The sequence below is a fragment of the Lytechinus variegatus genome, chromosome 1, assembly GCF_018143015.1.
Source record: "Lytechinus variegatus isolate NC3 chromosome 1, Lvar_3.0, whole genome shotgun sequence".
Lineage (NCBI taxonomy): Eukaryota > Metazoa > Echinodermata > Echinoidea > Temnopleuroida > Toxopneustidae > Lytechinus > Lytechinus variegatus.
The window spans coordinates 23,034,232-23,044,713 of NC_054740.1; positions in this window are offsets into that span (position 1 = coordinate 23,034,232).

Genomic DNA, 10,482 nt, shown 5'->3' on the forward strand with positions numbered 1-10,482 from the left:
TAGTGAAGAAAAACAAAACAAATTTTATATTCTGATTGTAAAACAGCCCTCAAGGGATTCAATACCAACCAAATCAGGAGAGCAGAGTCATCAACATTTTTTGTCAGATCCGATAACTTTCATAGATTATGATAGGCTGAGAAGCACTTTTACTATGGTAACTGATAAATCACACTTGTTGGATAAAACATATCCGACAAGTATTTTCATGAAACGCTCCCCAGTCCATCTTCCTTCTACTTATTCGGCAACTTTGATTATATAATTTTATGTTAGTGGCTTTTTCAGACAAAATAATGTAAAAAAAAAAAAAAAAGATCGTTACAAAACCTATTTTGCGTGCGGGTAAATTTGCATTTTATACATTGCCTGTATTTTGATTCTGACTAAAATCTTGTATAGTTTGAAGATTCTTGGGATATTCCCATGCTGTAACGTAAAGTATCCGACATGATAGACTAAAGAAAGAGGAGACATTCGGTCATTTTGTTCGTCAATGTCATCTAAATTAAGTTGTTTTTTGGGGGGTAGAAATACTGCATGTGACCCACGGTGAAGTCAATATAGACTTAATTAATGAACAATGTTTTGCTTTACTTTCTCACATGATTCTCCCTAAAAGTTGCATAATTTCAACCCCAACCCACCCCCCCCCCCCCCGGTCTATTTTTTCCATTTCATAGGCATAATCGAAGTCAGTGTTTTTAGCATTATAAACGTGGAACGTTAATGTTAGCCTACCTGATAGCGGCAATTTTTATAGAGGGGCGCACTCAAAAGAGAAAGGAAAGGAGAAATGAAGAAAGGTGAGAATCTTTATAATAGACCTACATCATTTTGGTTTAAAGCAAAATGTTTAAAATGAAACATTTAAAGTTTTAAATTTGACCTTTGATTTAGCTCGGTCACTTATTTTCCTTCCAACGTGTTTTATTCTTTTTTGGTTTTAAGAAGATATTACAGCACCTGTAAAGTTTAAACATTCGTTATACCGTTGTTGAGACTTACATCATTTCTCAATTTCGTATAATATACTCCCAATAAGACTGCATTAAGTGTATTTGGGGGCAAAAAAAAACAAAAACAAGTCCGAACCAACAGATAGTAGGTTTAATTAGAGAAAATTAAAAAACATAATGCTGAAATTTCATAAAAATTGGATGTAAAATAAAGTTATGACATCACAAATTTTCGCTTATAAATTTTCACAAAACAATAGCCACCACGGGGATCATAATGGTATCACAATGTTAATTTGTATTTTAATTTCGTGAAACATAGACTATTTCAATTTCTGCAGATTTGACAATAAGAAATCATCTTAATTGTATAATGTATTGCAAATTTGCAGTCCCATACATTCAAAGAGAAATAAAACCTTGTTTCATGAGAAAAAAATATGCAGATAATGATTTCACGATTCCCATAATGATAATGAAATACAAAAGGAATTGTGCGTTGGTGGTCGGTGGCGCCATCATTTGCATATATTGACCAGAATAAAGTGAAGCTTTGAAATGCTATGATTACTTGGGTTATGTACCCCATGTTATATTCCTGCTTATACATGTATTGTAATAATTGTGAATCATTTACTTATTCTTGTATATATATATGTTCTGTTTATTCATAATTTGTAAAGCGCATAGAGAACTAGACCAGTTATTATGCGCTTAATAAGTATCCTCAATTAATTAATTAATTACTATCTTAATTTACATCCAATTATGATGAAACTTTCCCCTTGGATAAGAATGAATCGCGGTAGTAGGCTTATTTTTGAAATGCACTTGGAAAATGTTCCTCTTAAAATAATATTTTGGTTACTAAATTGTTTTATTTTGTTATTTTGCCAGGTGGGTGTTTCATAATCCTTTCTCCAGTTATGACCGACTTTATGCCTGACTTGTGACCCTTTCTTATGCTATATTTTATATTAATGTGTAGCTGACTTGGCACCTAAGAACATGCTCCAGTCGTACATAAAGTCGTGCATAACTTTACAAAGAGCTCCATGAAATACCCATCTGGGCCCCGTCTTGCAAAGTGTTACGATTGATGTGATCAACCACAACTATGGAGCGCCATCAACGTCAACATCTTAAAATGCATTTTTGTTCAAAATATTTTCTAGATATGATATATATTCATACATTGTTTTCTGGACAATTCGGTATGCTCCTTTTTTACCAAATGACATTGTGCAAAATTCTGTAGGAAAAATGTTGACATTGATGGATTTCCATAGTTGAGATTGATATGATCAATCACAACTCTTTATAAGATGGGGCCCTCAACAGTAAATGATTGTATTACACCTTCTTTTGGCTACTTGTATTTATTCTTGTACCCGGTTTCATATGAATTTGACCCCCCTCCCCCTTTCTTTTTCTATCTCTCTTATCCTCTTTGTCCCCTTCTCTTTTCTCTCTTCTAAAGGTACTTTCATATTTTGGTGGTGCAATCATATTTTGTTACAATATATTTTTGCACAAATAGCAATAATCACAATCGTTGCATGACCACCTTTGAAAGCCCCTTTAATATGTAGATTTGCACAGAGCATCCCCCAGAAAAGGAAACCGGGGTATTCAGTTAATTGGGTCATTTTTTCAACATTGGCAAATGTTTATTGATCTTTCATTAACAGCATGTGATCGTCTTTTTTGTTTAAACCTCTTTAATATCGCTATAGGTCTCAGAGCTGCCAACCCCATTTGGGGGAGGGGGAGAATCCTATTCTTTATTTTTTTGTTCTATTTCCATGACTAAAATCTTACTTTTGTTTCAAAATTTTGAAAATCATTTTAAAAAAGTATCATTCTTACAAGTTTGAAAAATCCTATTGGAAGGAAAAAAAATAATTTTCAGTAAATCTTTAAAATCCAACTAAATAGGATAAAATATTACTACTTGGTCCCTCAGAGATGTGACATTTTTTTTTAATGTATGATTTAAACATATATAATGAGTGTGATTTCTATTACTAAAACTGGTTTCCTTTTTTTGTGTGTGTGATGCTCTGTACATACAACCCTTGGAAAAAGAGTGAACTTCATCAAATGCTTGTTTAAAGTTTTAAACCTATAATAATTTCAGCAACAATAAAAAAATGGAACAGAATTCCTGTAATTCTCATTTCCAAAACCACCTATGATAGATGTACAAAGAAAGAAAGGAAAATTTAACCAACATTTACAAATGACCTTTGCATTGCCAATTTGAAATAATATGTATTCTTAGTTTGTAAATGTTGTAAAGCATTCTTAATGTATTGCTTCTTGATGCATTTTCAATTATCATTCAAACACACAAATCAAATGTGTGACAATGTATATAAAGCACAATGTTACAAAATATCTAAATCTATCTCTTGCCAAATTTTCATTTTGTGAAGTTCACTCTTAAAATAAAAACGAAACGTTCCCCTTTTCAAATGAAATTACATCTATTATGTTGCAAAATGCATTGTCATTCAGTTTTCCACAATGAATAAACACAAGTTTTATTTACGATAGTTGATTTGGGATTGATCATGATTTCTTTTATTCTGGGTGGATATTGAATAAAACCCATCTAAAAAAAATGAAGTGCTGGATGCTATATTATGAAATAACATTCTTTCGAAAGGAGGAAAACATTTCCATCAATAACGATACATTTTGCAACAATCAATAGAATTAATGTACAAATCTCAAGGGGGGGATAACCTTGACCTGCTGCTAGCCAAAATGCGACATTATTCTTGAAACTACTCTATAAGCTGAAAACATGGTTTTGCATTTCACCAATTTTTTGCATGTCGATCATTCGTACACATGCCTCTTCCTTGAAAATATTTTTTTTTTTAAAGACATTTGGCTCCAACATTGCAAAAAGATATTCCAAATCATGAGGGCTGATGAGAATGATTTAAAGGAAATCCTTGACTTTCTGTTGATACTGTACTTGTATCACTGAATAAGTTGATATGAAAGTCATTCGGGGACAAATCGCTCAATTGAGGTATTCAGAAAAAAGATTGATCTTGGCCGGCCTTACAATTTAAAAACATATTTTTCTTTAAAAATGAAAATTGTACGATGGAATAAAATCGGCCTAAATTTAGTTTACCTTCTACACATCGTAGAAAACCCATGAGAAACAATGTCACTTTTGGCTTGCAAAAAGGGTTTTGTGGCATTTCTGCCATCCCATGACAAAAGGAAGCAAGTCTCAAATGAGTTTCTTCATAAAATAAGCACAATGATTTTTTATATTGAAATATATAACAATACAATTACTTATTTTGGAAGGCCTTGGATTCAGAAAATATCCCAAATTAAGAAAAATGGGCAAAATTAAAAAATTGCATGCTTCCTTTTGTCATAGGACGACAGATTTGCTCCTGCGATAATTAGGTGGATTCACAATATGGAGCGCCATCTATCGGCGAACAGGCAAAATTTCTAAGTTTTGGGTAGATACGTGCAGACAATATGGGGGCAAATTTCTCTCCTTGATCCTAGTAAACCGCATAATCCAGTCGAGCCGCATCGCGCAACAAATATAGACTTTTCCCACGATGCATTGAAAATTTTAGCCTGTCTGCGGCAACCGATAGATGGCGCACCGTAATGTGAATCCATCAAATTGCTCCTACTGATAATGAGCACATAATAAAAGTTCAGAGAAATTGGTGGAGGAGCAATTGTCGCAGGAGAAAATGCCACCTTACTATAAAAAGGGTGGGGGGTCATAAAAAAAGGGGATGAGATCATAATAGAGAAAAAAGGGGTAGGGCAAGCACAATATCTACAGGTACACAAATTAATGAAAAGCAAGAATTTTTTCATTTTCTAAGGAGTTTATTTTGTTCTCAATATCAAATGCAAGATTATAAAAAAATTGATTAAAAAAAGACCAGCAGCCAAGAAGATTCATTCAAGTATGAAGGATACCAATGCAGCTGACCTCTTGATTCAATGAAGCAAACCCTAATCCCCACAAAATGGCCGCCAGTCTGATCCTTGCTTGGGTCTCCTTGTCAAAATCACACAATACATGACATCACAACCAATAGTCCTATTTTTAAGTGTACAGGGCGGGGCACTGGACACTGCCATGCATGACATACAACCATAATGTAGGTGCTTTATTTACAATTTTCAATGATACTTTGTGTAGCCTAGTGTATGAGACAATGCACTGGTTTTCTACCCCCCCCCCCCTCCCTTCTCTGTTAATTTCCTTTGTATTCTCCTTATTTAACCTAGAACAATACCACCCTATTTCCTTTAATCTGCCCCACCCCTTTCCTCATTACCCCCCCCCCCCCCCTTTATCCCACACCTCCTTCCTAAAGGTTTACCAGTTAATCCATTAATTGTAGTCTCTCCATACCTCTGAACTATCCACCCAGGGAAACATTTCATGAAGATTTCACTCAGTGATTTTCACCAACAGATAAGAGCTATTGTAAATTACTGAATCTGATTGGTCAATAACAAATTAGTCGGTGATAATCACTGACAGATCTCCTCTTTAAATGCTCCCCAAATGTGCCAATCTTCCTTCATTTCACATCATTTCAACATTTGCCTACATGACTGATATTAAAATGTTCTTAAAATTTCATTATACTGTATTATTACTAACAATTGTCACTATTTTTTTTAATCTACTGCATCATTTTGTCATTGCAAGTTTTGCATTTTTTTTTTTTTGGGGGGGGAATTCATTTCAAATGAGCAGTTGCCAAAGCTGATGGACATATAAGAACAATTTTGCAGATAAATGCACCGTTACAATTGTGTTTCTCTGAACTTTTTTTTTTACATTTAGAAATATATCAACCGTGATGGTTTCTTTTCATTTTTTCCTTTTCTTTGTTTTTATTGTTACCCCTTCATTTATTCACCATTATACCAGAACCAAATGGTTTGCGTATGCATCCATCACTTCTTCCACAGAAATTTGAGAGATAGAGCTATTGCATTCAGAATGATAAGATATATGAGAATCTAGATCTAACAGGTCGAACCCTCAAGATAGGCTCGTCCTGAGGAAGTGCACTCTATATCCCACAATGCACCATCAATCATCACAGTACAATGCATGTTATCTAGTAGTGAAGCGCAATGTCAAATTTTTGAGACAACACCCAATAACATTTCTAAAACTACTTCCAGAATGGATGAAGGAAACACTTTCTTCAGCAAAGAAAAAAAAAAGGAATTTTCCAAAACGACACCGAATGAAAACTAATGAAAATTTCACAGCTCATTCCAAACTAGATGCAGAAATCCATTGCTTCAGGCAGGTCAATGACAACTGTTACAATCTCCTAGAAGATTAAATGTCAAATTTCACAGATGGCAACACAGAGAATTTCCAAAACTAAGACTTGACTGGATGTTGGAATCCGTTGTAACAATCTACTAGAAAATCTAATTACACTCCATAACTTCAAACATGAACTTTCAAAACTGGAATACTTAGAATGCCCCTTCGTCCCTGCCACCATTATAGATCAATGTAAAAATCCTGCTGAGGCTCTTCAAGGTACGACAATCCTCTTTGAATACCAAACCACAGTCAAGTCTCGAAGAATCATTCGCTCTGAGGCAGATGGCTCCATATGTGGATGCTGATGAAGCTCTTCAAGAAAATACAAGCATCTTTCATTGATCACTATGGTTGGAACTCCGGGTCTAGAAGAGTCGTCCTACCCTGGCTGCTACCTTTAGGCAATGTTACAATCCACTATCAACCCTCCTTTTTCAGGTTTGTCCAAAGTTTCCAAAGCACTGGAGAGAGATAAACGTAAATTTGAAAGATGACCTGATCAACCAAATCAGATATGCCAAGTTCCATCGTATGTGTTCCAAAGTACACCAATTCCTTCAGCCAAGTGAATAAATGCAAATTTTCTAATTCACACAGCACATGACTTATAATGTTCCCTGAGGAAAAACTACCAGACAATACAATGATTGAACAACCGTGGAACAAATGGAGAATTCAGGTAGACAATTTTGGGGGATCACAGTCCCACTCACAGACTGAAATGTGGATGAATTCCAGATGGTGATAAGCTTAACTAGAAAAAACCATGCAGATCAGAGTGCTGTTATGTCTACCAAATGATACAACGGTTAATATCCTTCAGACCACCTGCTGCAAGGCACCATGTAATAGTAAAACAAAGGCACAAACCCCTCATCAGATGCCACCATTTGAATTTCTAATTGATAATACGCAGCTTGCATGATGTTTTGAAGAGCACTGGATACCAACAAATGGGTTGAAAAGAACACTTTTCCTCTTCATCAAAGAGTACTTAAGGATTATCCAAACATAACCAGATTTTCAAACAGCAAAGGCAAACATATCACATGCAATTGAAACATTACTCCGGAAGTCAGCAGCGCTCTCTTCAAACATAGGTACAGTTCATCTCTTCTCTGGAGTGCAAACCGGTTCTTGATGGATCTTGATCACAGCCACTAAGCCCCAAAGCCATCTTGGCTAGACTACTCCATCAAATATATTTGAAATAAAAGGCACACTACAAAATATCAACAGGGGTCAACCAGAAACACTAAGAGGGCAAGCCTCTTGAAAAGTAAATAGCACTTGCTGGCAAGATGGAAATAAAAAATTGACATTGAACTTCTAAAACTAGATTCCATACTAACTCATATTGCACTGATTGAATGAATATTCTTCACTTGTGGGAAAACCATTGAAGCACACAATCCTCTTAAAAATAAGTTAGTTTTTTTATCTGAAGTTGAGGACAAAAGACAAAAGTATTGTCTTTGTCTTAATGTTTATTTTTTGTTGTTTTGTTTTTTGACAGATGAACCGATATTGAGAAGCCACCTTCATCAAAATATCATTATCATCCAACACAGGTCTGGCTAAATCTCTCGCATTCTGTGTTTACATGATGGATACACACTAGGCTTTTTCAAAAAAAAATTAGGTTCATGGTGAATGGGGATCGGACCACAGTTTGAAAAAGTAAAATTAGTCTGTCCGAAAAAAAAAAATATATACAGAAATAGGGAATGCATTTATTGCAAAATAATTCACACTGCTCTTTCATGGTTCTGCAATTAATTTAAAAAATAATGAGATCAAAGTATGTAAAAATATATATCAATTTGCTTTTGAATCATTATTTTTTGTCTTGTTAGCACACTATTATATCAGTCATGGCATATATTATGTTGCGACAATGTGAAACAAAGATGAATTTAGAGCAGCAGCTAAAGCAGATAGTACAGAAAGGTATATGAGAAAGACAGCAATCAATGGATCAACAGATAATGCAAGTAATGAGTTGTAGAGGATTTTTTTTTTAACCCTTACACAGATTTTTCAAATTGCCTTCAGGAATGGTATGATTTTGATAGATTTTCATGAAAAGAATATCATTCCAAAGATTGAATAGATCTCATGAATTTAAAAAGTGCAGTTGTGATACAAAAACGTAGATAAAAAGCCAAAATGTGGGAAAATTTGCTGCCCATTTTATCCCAAACTAATTGTTGCCCTCGGGGAATAATTACTAGAAAACTAATTGCATTGTCTCACATACTCTAGGCTACACAAAATATCATTAAAATCATCACTAAAGCACTTACATTATAGACGTAGTATACCATGCACAGCAGTGTCAAGTGCCCTCCAGTGCACACTGAAAAATAGGTCTCTCGGTAGTGACATCACATATTGTGTGATTCTGGCAGGAAGATCCCAGCTCTAACCAGACAGGAAGCCATGTTTGTGAGGTCTGGGGCCTACTCCATAAATCAATGAGGTCAACTGCTCTGGTCCTCCAACTTGAATGAATCTCCTTGGCTGCCGGTCTTACAGTTTATTTTCAACAAAGAAAAATAACATTGTGAATACAAATCGTACATTACATATATACATGTACATATAGGGCAGGTCCAAGCTAGGTGACATAACATTAGGGACAGTGATTTTCTGTTTTAAATATTTGGATTTTCTGTTTCTGGAAATCAGCAACTCTGTTTTAAATGTGTTCTAAACTGGAACATCTTCTTGTTTGTCCGTCGATGCGACGAGGACCATCTAATCATCCTGGGGTTTAATCATTAGCTTGATGGGTCCGCAGATGGCTACTCAGGCCAATCTGTGCCCTAAACTGGAACATAGCCTATACATTAATTCCATTTTTTTAAAGTGAATTCATGAATTTTTACATGATAAGTAAAAAATCAAAACAAATTTTGAATTACTAGTAAACAGACTATCACTGTCCCTAGAACTTGTGATGTTAAGGACACATCAAAGAGGTTTTTCACAAAGAAAAGTGTGACTAAAAATTGCTCTTGAATTTCCACATGTGTGTGGAAAATAAAAGATCTCAACATTGGCCAGATCAAAATCAGAGGATACGCTCTATTGCATACATGAATCAATCAATGCGACTGCAAATTATCATGTGTATATTAATACTTAAAGGTGCAAGCATGGCATTTAGTCAGTCTTAACTATTTGTGACACACTTCCCAGAATTGTTTTGCTAGTTTCATAAACTTTCCATTGATTTAAAATTATCTGATATTCTAAAGAGTACTTTTCAAAACCTATATATTTCATTAGGGAAAAAACCTTGACTGGAACACATGACTGGAACCATAAATGCATATTAGTGGGACTATGCAAAATTTGATAGAAACAGATTGGATTCTCGGCTGCAGATCATCAAAATTTATGCCTCCACTATTGTCAGGTCTAGAATAGATTATTTGAAACTAATGACCTCTGTGACCAAATTGACCCCTGACCTTGTGACCCTAAAATCTGATTAAGATCATCCTCCCTCATATGCATACATGAGCAAAGAATGAAGATGTTCTCTCAAATAGTTCTTCAGAATGCAGAGAACAAGACACATTAATGCATAAAATGTTCTAGGTATGTGCTTTGTCCTCATGACTGCAAGATATACATGTAATACATGTAGGTATTTCGAGAATTGAGATATTACTATTATGACCTATGTGAGCTTTGACCTCATGACCCTAATATTTATCAGACTATCTTTACTCCCATATGCATTTATTTTACACAAGTTTGAATCCTTAAACAGTTCTTTAGTTATAAAAAAAGAGAAGAGATATGGTCAGGTATATCATGACCTCTGTGAACTTCTACCTCTGGACCACCAAAAATCTGGTCAGATCATTGCCCTTCGAATATACATACATCAACTACGTTCGCCATTGATTTCTTCTACAGTTTTCCGATTATCACGAGAAGAGGACATTTGAATTTACTAATGATCTTTGTGACCTTGGATCATTGATGCTGATCATAACCCCTAAAAAAATACGCAAATAATCATCACTTCTACAATACTTGGGGGCAAGTCTAAAAGTGGTCTGTCACACAAATCTTCAGTCATTATTGCAAGTATAAAAACAGAACAGACAGACGGACAACTCAAAATGTAACACCTCC